The sequence below is a fragment of the Scylla paramamosain genome, chromosome 9, assembly GCF_035594125.1.
Source record: "Scylla paramamosain isolate STU-SP2022 chromosome 9, ASM3559412v1, whole genome shotgun sequence".
In the NCBI taxonomy this organism is placed as follows: Eukaryota; Metazoa; Arthropoda; class Malacostraca; order Decapoda; family Portunidae; genus Scylla; species Scylla paramamosain.
In genome coordinates, this window is record NC_087159.1 from 7,422,501 (window position 1) to 7,437,500 (window position 15,000).

Sequence of the window (15,000 nt, forward strand, 5' to 3'; positions counted from 1 at the left end):
TGTGTGTGTGTGTGTGTGTGTGTGTGTGTGTGTGTGTGTGTGTGTGTGGGGAGGGGGGCCACGCGTCTGTATGTATAGATAAAACCATGTGTGATTCTTACTGTTACATGTATCTCAACACCGTCTCTCTCTCTCTCTCTCTCTCTCTCTCTCTCTCTCTCTCTCTCTCTCTCTCTCTCTCTCTCTCTCTCTCTCTCTCTCTCTCTCTCCCCCCCCGTGGCTTAATTGACTATTGATCTTCTCACCGTGTGTCTGGAATCAATAAACTGCTCCCCAGACTTACCCAGGGGGAGAGGAAGACGGGGAGGGAGGGTAGATGGGATGGGAGGGAATGGGGAGGTTGAGAAAGTGATGTGCTTGCGTAGATTCTGTGGGGAAGGATTGGCGTTCGCGTGGGTGTGTGTGGGAGGGAGGGAGGGAGGGAGGGAGGGAGGGAGGGAGGGAGAGGACGCTATTAAAGGGAAATGAACGAAGAGAGAAGGAAAATGAGAGAGAGAGAGAGAGAGAGAGAGAGAGAGAGAGAGAGAGAGAGAGAGAGAGAGAGAGAGAGAGAGAGAGAGAGAGAGATTTATGTATTGTATAGTGTGGGCATTGCATTTTTTTGTCAATCAACTAACTCACTATACCCCAACTCAACTCAGCTCAACTCACTCACTCACACACTGTCTAACTAATTCACTCACCCACTCACTCACTAACTAACTAGCCAACTATACATCTTGTTTTGTTTAGGGTTAGTTATTGGTAGCACAGTCTTGGTCAGAAATCAACTAATTTCTGCCACTCACTTGTGTACTTTACCCCTTCCTTCATATCTTTAAGTCCTCAGCTGAGAATCCGTCAGGTTTTGTAAGGAGATTCAGCAGATCAGGGGGGACTTGAAGGACCATATTCGGAAACATTTCTGAAGGTATGTGTTCTGAAGGGTGTTTTTATGGTTCTAGTGACAGATTAACAACATTTCTCCATTATGAACAGAAGGAACACTCTTGAGAACTCAGCTAATCGTCTCTGTGGCCTTTGAAAATAATCGTGGAGAGAGTACTAAAGCGTTTCTGAATAAGGGTCTTAAGACTGAGGGAAATAACACAATGGAAGGGAGCGCAGGTTACAAGACTCCAGGCTACTACTGTACTGTGCTCCCCTCACCGTCTGTTTGTTGTTACCGGGTCAGTCTTTGCGTCAGAAAAAAAAAAAAAAAAAAAAACTAAAAAACAGGAAGAGATAAAAATGAATGTATTGGTATAGGGAGTGACTGGAAAAGTCATGCAACGCATCATTTTCCTGTTTTTTTTTTTTTCCTCCTGCGTTTGTGTTTCACTTTCTCTGTCTTTTTTTTTTTTATTGCAGCGTTTGCGTCATACTTCGTCCATCTCTCCTCTGTGTATTGTTTTTTTTTTTTATTATTATTTTTCTTTCTATTTTGTCAGTAGTTCGCGTCGCATCACATCCATTTGGTCTCTTCCTAGTATTGACGTTTTATTTTTTACTTTTATTTATTCTATTCTTTATTGAGCTTGCGCGTCAGATTTTTTTTCTTTTTATAGAGTTGGCGTCACATCTCATCTTTCCATATCTTCCCTCTTTCTCCCTTTCTCGAAATCTTCCCTCCCTTTTGAATGTTATTTCTATCAGACTTCCTTCGCTGCTTGCTTAGAGTCGGGTTGGCGCCATGCACGAGTCTCCTCCAGTTGTTTGTTTGCCCCTTGTATCTTCCTCAGTGATTCCCATCCCTCCTCACTCTCTATCATCACCTAGACCTTCTTCCTTTATTTCTATTAGACTGAGCACACGTTAAACTTCACGCATCTACCCTCAATGAAGTACCTATGCGTACGTATCAGAGGTTCACGTCGTATCTCCTTATCTCTTTTAGCAGCAGTGTAGTGTGTCGGTAATTTCTTTGCTATAAGCGTTCACATCACACTTCCATTAATCGTCCCTGTAGTGTGCTGGTGGTATGCTCACAGGGTCAGATCACACCACAGCCATCTTTTCCGTGCTAAGTGGCGGCTGTGTGAGTGTATTGTTGTGTAGTGTGGCCCAGTATAGTGTATAGTGCAGCCAAACAAACAAGGAAGGACTTAGAAGTGAGCTGTTGTTTGTTAGGTTAAGTTAAATTAAGTTCGCTGTTTGTTATGGTTAGGTCAGATTAGTTTAGGTTAGGTTTGGTTAGGTTAGTTATGGGTTGGTTAGGCTAAGTTAGGTTATGTTTAGGTTGCGGTATGGTTAGGTCAGGTTAGGTTAGACTAGTTCGTCTTCTGGAGGAGGGTAGGTTAGGTTAGGTTAGGTTAGGTTAGGTTTGGTTATGTTATGTTATGTTATGTTAGGTTATGTTATGTTATGTTAGCTTATGTTATGGTTAGGTTATATGAAGTTTGTCGTTTGTTGTCCTTCGTTATTCTTTTATGGATGGATCGCTGAGGCATTTAAAGGTGTCGTACCGTACATGGCAGCCATCAGGTGGCAGAAATCGTAAACAGGTATAATTATAATTGGTGTGTGTGTGTGTGTGTGTGTGTGTGTGTGTGTGTGTGTATGTCAGAGAGAGAGAGAGAGAGAGAGAGAGAGAGAGAGAGAGAGAGAGAGAGAGAGAGAGAGAGAGAGAGAGAGAGAGAGAGAAATGATACCGGGAAGGAGAGAAAGAAGGAAAAACATTACAAAAGAGAAAAAAAAGGGAGGAAGAGTGAATGAACATGAAGGGAAGGAGGGGAGGATAGAGGGGAGAGAGGGAGAAGGGAGGGGAGAGGATAATAGGAAATGACTATGATTTAGAGATTCGGGGAGAGAGAGAGAGAGAGAGAGAGAGAGAGAGAGAGAGAGAGAGAGAGAGAGAGAGAGAGAGAGAGAGAGAGACACCATGTTTCCCCTAACGGCAAATATCTTTACCTGGGCCATTAACGACGCTAATTACCCCTCTCTCTCTCTCTCTCTCTCTCTCTCTCTCTCTCTCTCTCTCTCTCTCTCTCTCTCTCTACATATTTTTAACTAGCAGTCATTTCCTTTTTCTCTCCTATCCTTCTTTTCTTTCTTCTTCTCTTCCTTTCTCCTCTTGACATTCTTAATTTTCTACATCCTTCTTTCCTCCTTCTTAATTTTGTTCTTTCTATCTTTCCTTCCCAGAATTCTCTCTCTCTCTCTCTCTCTCTCTCTCTCTCTCTCTCTCTCTCTCTCTCTCTCTCTCTCTCTCTCTCTCTCTCTCTCTCTCTTGCTTCATCCCTTCACATACCACATCTTCCCTCTCTCTCTCTCTCTCTCTCTCTTTCCATCCTCCTCCTCCTCCTCCTCCTCCTCCTCCTCCTCCTCCTCCTCCTCCTCCTGATTCATTCTCCTATTTCCTCCTCTCCCTCCATCGCCATGTCAATTACTAGTTTGCCATCCCCTTACTTACTCTCATGTCTCTCCCTCTCTCCCCTTCCTTCCCCTCTCTCCCCCTCCCATCCCCTCACTCTCCCTCCCTACACAGTCTTTCACCAGAGGACAAAGAGGAGTCTCACCACCTCTTCTCCTTCGGGCCGCGTGTAGATAGGCGGAGGTGTGGGTAAGAGTGGGTGTGGGTTGGGTGAGAGTACGGTGGATGAGTGGGGGTGTGGGGCATGAGGGGGGATGATAGAAGGGGGCACAAGATAAACATTGTGTGTGGAGCTCAGTGAGAGAGAGAGAGAGAGAGAGAGAGAGAGAGAGAGAGAGAGAGAGAGAGAGAGAGAGAGAGAGAGAGAGAGACTTGCACAACACACTGGCACTGAAAGGGAAACATGGTCTCGTCTTGCTATTAAGGAAGAAATTTGTACGTAATTGACTAGGAAAGTGACTCTTGTTGTGTGTGTGTGTGTGTGTGTGTGTGTGTGTGTGTGTGTGGGTGGATGTGTGTGTTTGTTTGTTTGTTTATTTGTTTGATTGGTCGGTTGGTTAGTTGGTTGCTTGTTGTTGTTGTCGTTGTTGTTGTTACCACTTTTGTCATTGTTATTACTACCATTACAACAACAATAACAACAATAACAACAACAACAACAACAACAACAACAACAACAACAACAACAACTACTACTACTACTACTACTACTACTACTACTACTACTACTACTACTACTACTACTACTACTACTACTACTACTATTGCTGCTGCTGCTGCTGCTGCTGCTGCTGCTGCTGCTGCTGCTGCTGCTGCTGCTGCTGCTGCTGCTGCTGCTGCTGCTGCTGCTGCTACTACTACTACTACTACTACTACTACTACTACTACTACTACTACTACTACTACTACTACTACTACGGACTATATAAAGAATACATTAATCCATGGAGTTTTGTAGGAAATATGACCACCACCACCACCACTAAACTCCACTTCTATAAAGGGCTGACAAGAGCATCAGTCCAACGAGCGAGAGAAAGTGCTTGCGGTAATCAGTGTGTTATCTACATCCGCTGGCCGGGCTGCGTTCGGGACAGCGCTGCTAATGGTTCGCTTCCTCTTGTTAACGCGTTCATAATCTTGACTCCGTTCATGGTTATGTTATGAGTGGTGTTATCTATTATTATTATTTAATTTTATTTGACTTTTTTTATTATTATTGTACCGCCTCGCTTATTCCTGTTATTTTAATGATATTCTCTTGTGTTCTTGTTTTTATTTATTTGTTATTTTTTTTCTCGTGTTTTATTTATTTTTTTATTTTTTTGTTTTCATTTATCTGTTCATGCTTTTCTTGTGCTTTTTCTACTAATTTATTGTTATGAACCGCTTTTTCTCTCTGTTTTTCATTTATTTGCTCATTTATTAATTCTTTTCTCACGCTTATGTAGTGTTAGTGGTTTCTCATGCGCTTATTTTTTTTTTTTTCATTTACTGTTACGATTTGTTTTTCTCTTTTTTGTGTCCTCATCTATTTGTTCTTCATCCTTTCCTATGTTGTTTTCTGTTTGATTCATTTATTTTTTATTTTTTTACTTTTTTTGTGTTTTCCTTAATTTTGATGCCTTCCTGTGCTTTTTTGCTTTTGTTATCATTTGTTTTTACAACGTTGATTTATTTTTCTAATGTATTCTTTCTTATTTTCATTTAACATTTTATTTTTGACATATTCGTTATTTAGTTTTTTTTTCATTCTACTTTTTTATTAGTACTTTTTTTTCGGGCACTCACGTAGTATGGGTAAAAAAAAAAAGAATATATATATATATATCTGTGTTTAGAGGGTCAAGTAAATAGCGTAAAAATTCACCCAGTGTGTATCAGTGTATAAGTTAATGTATACGTGAAAAATGTAGCAACGTATAGCTGGTCATAATGTTTCACACGCATTGTGTACCGAAACTTTTATTTATTTATTTTTTTTTAATCCATAGTACATTATTACATATATTATTTTTTTCTTGCTTATATTTATGATTGTTTTTACGTGTAATTCTTTTTTCCACCGAGTTTTTTTTTCTTATTGCAATTAAAGTTTTTTTTTCAGTGAAGTGTTCTTTGCTTAGTTTATTTATTTTGTATTATTTTTTTTATTTTTTTTCTTATTTATTCATGTTGAAGGGGAAGGCAGTTCTCGTGTTTACCTAGTCACGTGTTCCTTGCTTAGTGTATTTATTTTGTATTATTTCTTATCTATTTATGCTGAGGGGGGAAGGGAGTTCTCGTGTTAATTAGTATGTTTTTCTCGTCTTTTTTTATTCTCTCTCTCTCTCTCTCTCTCTCTCTCTCTCTCTCTCTCTCTCTCTCTCTCTCTCTCTCTCTCTCTCTCTCTCTCTCTCTCTCTCTCTCTGCATTACTGTGGCTTTTGACAGACGCCCTTCAGGTTGGGTTGTGCCTCTGTGTCCATTCTTTAGTGGCTTGTTTGTCGTGGTTAATATTGTCATTTCTATTATTGTCCTTTCCTTCTGGTCTGTTTGCACTATCTGACTCGGTAATGTTTTTCTACACACACACACACACATCCACGTACACACACCCACACACACACACACACACACACACACACACACACACACACACACACACACACACACACACACACACACACACGTATACACACAGTAGAAGGGGTGTGCGCCAGTATCATGTCTTGTCGATCATTCTTTCAGTTGCTTAATTATTCTCTCTCTCTCTCTCTCTCTCTCTCTCTCTCTCTCTCTCTCTCTCTCTCTCTCTCTCTCTCTCTCTCTCTCTCTCTCTCTCTCTTGTAGTTGCTTTTAATCTATTCCTGTCCACGCATATCCTCTTCTTCCTCCTCCTCCTCTTCCTCGTCTTTATTATTATTATTATTGTTATTATTGTTGTTGTTGTTGTTGTTGTTGTTGTTGTTGTTGTTGTTGTTGTTTGTCGTAGGTTATGTTACTTTAATTCTTTTTATATTCTTGATGACTTTAAAAACTTTGATTCGCCCCTTTTCGTCTTATTTGCTGTACAACTTCCAAAATGTCGACTCCTATTCTATTATTCTAACTTTATTTCTATCCATTTATTTATTTTTTGTCGACGTAAACTATAAACACCACTCTCTCTCTCTCTCTCTCTCTCTCTCTCTCTCTCTCTCTCTCTCTCTCTCTCTCTCTCTCTCTCTCTCTCTCTCTCTCTCTCTCTCTCTCTCTTCGTTTGACATACTTATTTACAACACGTGACATTGAATTGCAGTGCACGATATGACCTTGACACGGTTGTTTTACCTGTTGCTTTCCTTTACCTGCGCCTGACGTCACGCCCCGCAACACATGCCAACATTGCGTCACTCTATCTGGTCTTCACTCACACACGCCCTGTCGAGTTAACCTTTCCTTCCTCACTCACAATATGCAGGGAACGATAATCTCTGTGGGCGTCTGAGTTACGTGCTACAGTTTTTACTCGACAAGTTTATTTTGTTTAGTCTTTCTTCACGGTCTCTGAATCAATTCTTTAACTTTGCTTCATTGCCTGACCTTCCTCTTGACCTTTGTCCCCTGAGTTGCTCCTCCTCTCATCCTTACCCTGGTCTTGATGCAACGCTTCTTATTTTACTAACCTCTTCTAACTCTTACTTCAGACTTCAACTTAAATCTCATGAACTTAATCTCCAACTTTATCTCCTCTTTCCTTCCTCTCATTGTTTTCTTGGTATCTGTGCAACGTTTCTTACTTTACTAACCTGTCGTAAGCCTCACTTCAAACCTTAATTCATCTCTCATTTAAGTGTATTTTATCCCTGCTTTCCTTCCCTCATCCCTACGCTGTCCGTGCTGCAACGCTTCTCTCTTCACTAACCTCTTCTATCCCTTACTTGAAACCTTAACTTGTCTCTCATTAACTTTGTCTCTTTTTTGCCTTCCCTCATTACCCTGGTCTTGCTTCAACGCTTCATACTTTGCTAACCTCCTCGAAGCCTTATTTTTAACCTTAATTCATCTCTCGTTAACTTTATTTTATGTCTCCTTTCGGCTGTTTCCGTCAAGGGTCACCACAACGGACCAACTTTATTCATTGTGCTCGATCTTCTGCATCTTCCTTAGTCACACTCATTACAAACGTATCTTCTTTCACTGCGTCCATAAACCTTATCTTATATGACCCTTCCCTCTCTCTTTTTCTGCTAGGGGGAGATCCACCAGCATACTCCTCCACAAACACACTCGTCGTCTCTCCTCTTGACACGCCCAAACTACCTCAGCCTCGCCTTTCTAGCTGTGTCCTCAAACCGACGTACATGTATTGTGCCTCTGATGTATTCGTCCCTGATTTTGTATTTTATCTCCTTTAACCCTTAGTTTTAACCCTAACATGTCGCCTCTCACCTTGCTAAGCCTCTTCTAACTCCTTCCTAGTCTCCAACATAACGTTACTTCTCAACCTTTTAAGCCCATGTTGAACAACTTGTAGGACTGTAGCACTCACTTAAAAACTCGTAGGGATGATTGTTCCTTGCAGACTGTGAGTGGAGGAACAGCGGTTTACTTAATAATCCGACTCTTGTGTTTGTTATTCCTAAAACGCTCAGAGTAGTAACAATGCGCACACACTTTCACTTTACTCGAATGTTCTGCGCAGTCTTAAGTCCTCTGATATGCTTAATCTCCTTGCAAATCTTGGCAGATTCTTAGCAGATCAGAGGGCGTAGAATCGACGGGAAAAAAACATTAAAATACATTGGAAGTGAGTGGGAGTGTTGCTAGATTTCTGACCACCATGGTAGGAAAAACACTAGAAAACAATGGAAGTGAGTGGGAATGTTGCTAGATTTCTGACCACGATGGGAGGAAAAATACTAAAATATATTGGAAATGATTAGAAATGTTAGTAGATTTCTGACCGTGATGGAAGGAAAAACACTAAATACATTGAAACCAAGTGAAAACGTTACTAGACTTGACCACGATTGAAGAAGAAAAAAAAAAATGCATTGGAAGTGAGTGAGTGAAAAAGTTACTAGACTTGTGACCGCGACTGTACAAGGGGGCAAGAGATCAGCAGGTCAAGAGGGGGTGTCATGAGCCGGGTACTCAGGCCTCGCAGGGGTACAGGGGCGGGCAGTGATGATGATGGGCTGGCTCAGGGGATAAATATGACGCGTCTCACCCGTGATTCGTCAAGGGTCACGAGTCGAGGGTCAGTGGCCGTGTCAGAGCTAAAAAAAGTGGGGCCTGTTTTCTGAAGCGTTTCCGGGTCATATCTGAGTAACTTCTAACAGGGTCTGGTTGAAGTTTGGCTATTTGGTCGTTGGTGTTGTCAAGGATGTTGTTATGATTCAGGTAGGGAGGGTTCTAATAAAGGTTCTGCATCGTCATCAGGGAAATAAAACCTATGCCTGCTTAGCTACGTATGGTTTTAATTTCCTTTGCCTGGTAATATTCCTTATATCCAATTTTGTTGTTAGCCAGTTAGTCAGCCAGTTAGTCAGTCAAGCATTTAGTCAGTCAGCCAGTCAGTTATTCAGTCAATCAGCCTGCCAGCCGTCATCTAGTTAGGCTGTTAGCCAGTCAATCAGCCAGCTATTTAGTTAGTCATCCAGTCAGTTAGTCGGCCAATCAGCCGGATATTTAATTAGTCAACCAGTCAGTTGATCATTTAGTGAATTAGTCTGTCAATCAGTCAAGCAAGCAGCCATCTAGTTAGTCGGACAGTCAGTTATTCAGTCAGCTAGGCATTTAGTTAGACAACCAGCCAGCCAGTGAGTCACAGCTTTCCAGTTAGTCAATCAGCCAGATAATCACTCAGCCAGCTGCATAATCAGTCAGTCCGTATGTCTGGTTATGATTGACTAACGGTGACTGGGGAGGAAGTGTTTTATATCTGTTCCTATACAATCCTTTAAAATCATTTGTACTTTTTTCCGCCTTGACAGATTCCTTTGTTCCTCCTCCTCCTTCCTCCTCCTCCTCTTCCTCTTCCTCTTCCTCTTCCTCTTCCTCTTCCTCTTCCTCCTCCTCCTCCTCTTCCTCCTCCTCCTCCTCTGCCTCCCCAACAGGTGTTCGTGTGTGTGTGTGTGTGTGTGTGTGTGTGTGTGTGTGTGTGTGTGTGTGTGTGTGTGTGTGTTTATCGTTGTAAGAGAAGTGAGTGACTTGTTCATCGTGTTTGTTATCTTTTCCTCGTCTCATTCTTCCATGCATTCATTTTCTTCCTTCCCTTCATTCTCTTTTCCCTACTTCTGTTTTTCTTTCTGACTTATTTCCTTCTCCCTTTCGTTCCTTCTTTTTTTCTTACTTCCTTTTCACCTTCCTTCCTTCTTTCCTTCCTTCCTTCCTTCCTTTCTTCCTTCCTAGTTTCTCTTCTTTTTTCTTAGTTTTCCTAGTTTCTTATAATTTTTGAGCTCCCTTTTTTATCTACACCTTTCTTCCCTCCTTTTTATTACTTGCTCTCTTCTTCCTTCATTCCCTCCTTCTTCTTCTTCTTCCTTATCTCTTCTCTTTAGTTTTTACTTTCACTCTTTCCCTCCTTCCTTCGCTTCTGTAATTTCTAGTTTCTCTTACTATAATGTTTTATTCTTTCCTTCCTTCTTATTCTCTATTTCTTCCTTTCTTTCTTCCTTCCTTCCTATCCTACATTTTTGTATGCAAGTTTTCTTCTCCCTCCTTTCTCCCTTCCTTCGTTCCCAAAGCTCTCTCTCTCTCTCTCTCTCTCTCTCTCTCTCTCTCTCTCTCTCTCTCTCTCTCTCTCTCTCTCTCTCTCTCTCTCTCTCTCTCTCTCTCTCTCTCTGCTTCATGTTTTATCTTCTTCCCTCCTTCCTCTTTAGTCTTCTTTCTTCTGTCCTACCCCCCTTTCCCTATTCTTTCTATCCTTTTATTCTCACTTGCGCCTCTCCCTTTCTTCCTCACTTCTCCATCCCTCCCTTCCCCCTCCCCTCTTCCTCTTCTCAACACTTGCCCTTTAATTAGTCAAACGATTATCAGTAATTAAGATCATTAGTTACTCTAATTATATTCTACTCGTTTGATTATTATCGTCTCCACTCCCTCCCTCTCCCTCTCTCTCTCTCTTTCTCTCTCTTTCTCTCTCTTTCTCTCTCTCTCTCTCTCTCTCTCTCTCTCTCTCTCTCTCACTCTTTTTTATTTCTATTTCTATTCGTACCTCACCACTACTCTCTTTCCTTCCCTTCACTTCCCCCTTCTCTTTTCCTCTTCCTCCTCCATCCTTCCTCCTCCTCCTCCTCCTCCTCCTCCTCCTCCTCCTCCTCCTCCTCCTCCTCCTCCTCCTCCTCCTCCTCCTCCTGCTCATGTTCCGTCAAAGAGGTAAATGCTAGATTGTAATTGGTGCGTGTGCCTGTGCGAGAAGAAGAAGAGGAGAGAGAGAGAGAGAGAGAGAGAGAGAGAGAGAGAGAGAGAGAGAGAGAGAGAGAGAGAGAGAGAGAGAGACGAACCTATCATCTTTAACACTTTGGGCGACGAGCCAACACCCACCTCTGCGATTTTGACGGAGAGAGAGAGAGAGAGAGAGAGAGAGAGAGAGAGAGAGAGAGAGAGAGAGAGAGAGAGAGAGGGCATAGCATATATTTCATCCTTCCATCACATTGTTAAACGTCTCACTCGTAACTCCTCCTCCTCCTCCTCCTCCCTTTCTAACCTCCCCACACCCTCCCGCTCGTCTCTTCTTCTCTGCCCTTTAACTTTCTTCTCTCCTCCTCCTCCTCCTCCTCCTCCTCCTCCACCTCCTCCTATTCCTCCTTCTCCTGCTCCTCCTCCTCCTCCTCATCCTCCTCCGTTTCTCTCCTGCATACTCCAGTGGGGAAGGTTCAGGGAGGTCTCTCTCTCTCTCTCTCTCTCTCTCTCTCTCTCTCTCTCTCTCTCTCTCTCTCTCTCTCTCTCTCTAGTAGCTACAGATATGAAGCGGTCACTTGATACCACACTGTTTACAGAGAGAGAGAGAGAGAGAGAGAGAGAGAGAGAGAGAGAGAGAGAGAGAGAGAGAGAGAGAGAGAGAGAGAGAGAGAGAGGCACCACTTGCTAGCCACACCAGTTCTCCTGAAGGCACTGGTGGAGGGAAGAAGGAAGGTGGGAGAATGGAAGGGCAGGGATAGGAGGAGAAGGTAGAGGAGAGGGAGGAGTAGGAGGAGGAGGAGGAGGTGGAGGAGGAGGAGGAGGAGGAGGAGCAACAGCAGCAGCAGCCCCCCACAACACGCTCACCGTTCAATAAGGGAATCCCGAAGCCACCACCGCCGCTGGGAGGGCCGCTTGGCACCCTGGCACGGCACTGTCACCACCACCATCACCATTATCACCACCACCACTATCACCTGGCACCACCGCCGTCACCATCACTCCCACCACTGGCACTGTACGGTCCTCGGGTCGGGGCTGTGGCACTCCCCTCTGACACCGCCGCTGGCCCCGTGTCCTTCCGCAGGGGTATAGGGGTCGGCAGTGGTGTGGCCGCCCCGCACTAGCCGCTACACTCACGCTTTGGCACTGTTACTTACGCTGCAATGCTTTTGGACAGTGGCCATCGCTCCATAGTGGCCTGGTACTTCATGTTCTCGATCTGCTTCTTTAGTTGCTCCTTGTCCATGTTAGCTAGCACTGAGGGATCCATGATGCTGCACCTCTATATATAGACTCGCCTCTTGCCGCCACGCCCACTTGATGTGACGTCACTGCAATGAGATGTGGAGATTGGTCGGTTAGATGAGGCTGTCACTGCTCTTGCCGTTTCCAACTTTCCATTATCGATTGCAGTAACATTTCACCGAGTGTCAGCCTGAGCCTCACACTCGTCCTGCCTCATCACGGGATCGATTCACCAAGATTAGGCTCTCACCACTCACGCCCAGCCCACTCACCTCTCCGCTCCCCATGTCCAGCCCCGCGCGGCTGCCTGCCTGCCCCGCCCGGAGTCACCTCAGCAGCAGGCAGGCAGGCAGCCAGGCAGGCAGGCACGGGGGCCACACGAGGCAGGCCCATCGTGCTTGCCTGCCCGCCGCGGCCTTCCTTGCCCCTACCTCCCAGCCATCAGGACGTTAATTAATGTGGCACACACACACACACACACACACACACACACACACACACACACACACACACACACACACACACACACACACGGAGTTATAAACATCATACACACTGCCTTTGAATATTCCTACTCTTGGATTAAAAGAAATGTGAAAATAATGCATCCCTGGAATAGTAAAAAAAAAAATAAATAAATAAAATAGATAAAAATAAATAAGTAAATAAAAAAATAATAATAATAATAATTCATCTGTCTGTGTACTTAAATACCACACGCACGCGATGACCCAGACAAATAATAATAATAATAATAATAATAATAATAATAATAATAATAATAATAATAATAATAATAATAATAATAATAACAACAACAACAACAACAACAACAACAACAACAACAACAGACACATGGCACGGAGCAGAGGGTGAGTCAGGCAGGAGCAAAGGGACCAATTAGCGGGTGGAATCAAGGCAGGCCGGGTCCCTAATCGCACACACAGCCCGGAACGTGACGTGACATGACAGGCGCGGCGAGAGTCACGTTTCGGGAGTGGGAGGGTCGGGCCTTGCTAACAGGTGGCTCATGCACTGCCCTCTGCGCTCTGCTGGGGAATGGAGCGAAGATCAAGGAAGTTTTTATTATTTCTCTTTATTTACTTTTTTGTTGGAATTTTCTTCATTCCTCATTTATTGGTCTGTCGGTTTCTCCGGTTTCTTTTTCTATTTATCTACTATCTATCTACCTATGTATTCATTTTCCTATATACCCCCTACTTAACTACCTGTCTATCTGCTTATCTTTCTAACTATTTGTCTATCTATCTACCTGTCTATCTATCTACCTTTATCTCTCTATTAATGTATGTATGTATCTATCTGTCTTTCTGTCTGTCTGTCTATCTGTCTGTTTGTCTGTCTATCTATGTCTGTCTATTTACCTATCTGTCTATCTAAATCTTACCGGATATTTTACGCATTAACTGGTCATTTTACGCAGCTGATTAATGTCAGTCATTCAGTCAGTCATTCAGTCAGTCAGTCAGTCAGTTACTCAATCAGTCAGTCAATTAAATGGTATGTAAAATAGCAAGTCAGTAAGTAATTTATTCATCAGTTCATTTATCTATTCAGTCTGTTATTCAGTCATCCTCATACTCATTTAGCCAAGCAGTCATTTAGTCAGTCAATTAGTTAGTTTGTCAAATAGCCATCCAGCAAGTTAGTCATCCATTCACTCAATCAGTCAGTCAATCCATCATCCTGACATTCATTTAGCCAACCAGTCAATCAGTGAGTCAGTCAGTCAGTCATGTGAGCATTGACGTGACAGTACTTTTTTTGCCTCTGTCTTCCCGTTCACTTTCTAAGATAAAAGGGGAAACAAAAAATAAAAGCTGCGATTCACGTGTAGGTTTCTCAAGTCTTATCTCTTATCATATCCCTGTAATCTCTTCCCAGCCGCGCCTCACCTCGGCTAATGTTCGCTTCATTGTTACCGGGAACTCAGATTATCGCTCGTGGTAGATCCCAGACGCCTTTCAGCTAATCAAGTTTTGGTCTTTTTTACAACTAGATGATAGAGAGGCGGTTTGGAATTCCATTATATGTGATCGGGAAATTTTGAGCCAAATCTGTCTGTCAATCGCTCTGCCAACCTACCTAGTTACCTGTCTATCTATATTTCATCAGTCTATCAATTTATCTATATTTTTACGTGAAAAGGAGTAGACAAAGGACAAAAAAAGATATATAAAAAAAAGAAAAAACCTGCAAAGCTTCCACATATTTCGACTGTATAAAAAAAAAATAGACAAAAAAATGAAGTATTAAAGTGTCTAGCCACGTTCACTAATATGGATACTTGGAAACATAAACACGTACATTCTAAACAAGCTTTTTGGTGACACAGAGGTAATATAGACGTGCTATTTACAGTCACTAATCCCTTATCATTAGTCTGTGTCACTTCCTTTTATGTAACTGAGTATTAGAGAGAGAGAGAGAGAGAGAGAGAGAGAGAGAGAGAGAGAGAGAGAGAGAGAGAGAGAGAGAGAGAGAGAGAGAGGGGGGGAGGGACGGGGAAGGGAACTGTCTGGGTTGTTAGTTAGCTTGTTGGGCAGTGAGTTTATAGTCAGTTTCAGCTAGAAAGTTGGGTAATGAAGTTAAGTGCATGAATGCTGAGTTAGTTGGAGTTACTGTTATTGTTATTTTTTTTTTCAGTTAGATGGGTAGTTAATTTCGTATATTGTTTCTCTCTCTCTCTCTCTCTCTCTCTCTCTCTCTCTCTCTCTCTCTCTCTCTCTCTCTCTCTCTCTCTCTCTCTCTCTCTCTCTCTCATGTTGCGAAGTTGTCCTAGTGACAAACAAGAGCTTCTGTTGTCCCTTTTAAAAAGTCTGTCTGTGTGTGTGTGTGTGTGTGTGTGTGTGTGTGTGTGTGTGTGTGTGTGTGTGTGTGTGTGTGTGTGAGAGAGTACGTGACCACGTAGCAACACACACACACACACACACACACACACACACACACACACACACACACACACACACACACACGGGGCTTGTTGCAACATTCACGTTAATTATAACTTTT

The 15,000-nt window shown here is 42.8% G+C and overlaps 1 long non-coding RNA gene across 1 annotated transcript in view; it reads right to left on the minus strand.

The window, feature by feature from the left end:
• LOC135103493 (uncharacterized) overlaps positions 1-11,873 on the minus strand; it is a 20,626-nt gene extending 8,753 nt beyond the window's left edge. The window contains exon 1 of the long non-coding RNA XR_010270079.1: positions 11,587-11,873. This is a non-coding gene — a long non-coding RNA (uncharacterized LOC135103493). The remainder of the gene's footprint in view (positions 1-11,586) is intronic.
• Positions 11,874-15,000: the final 3,127 nt, after the last annotated feature.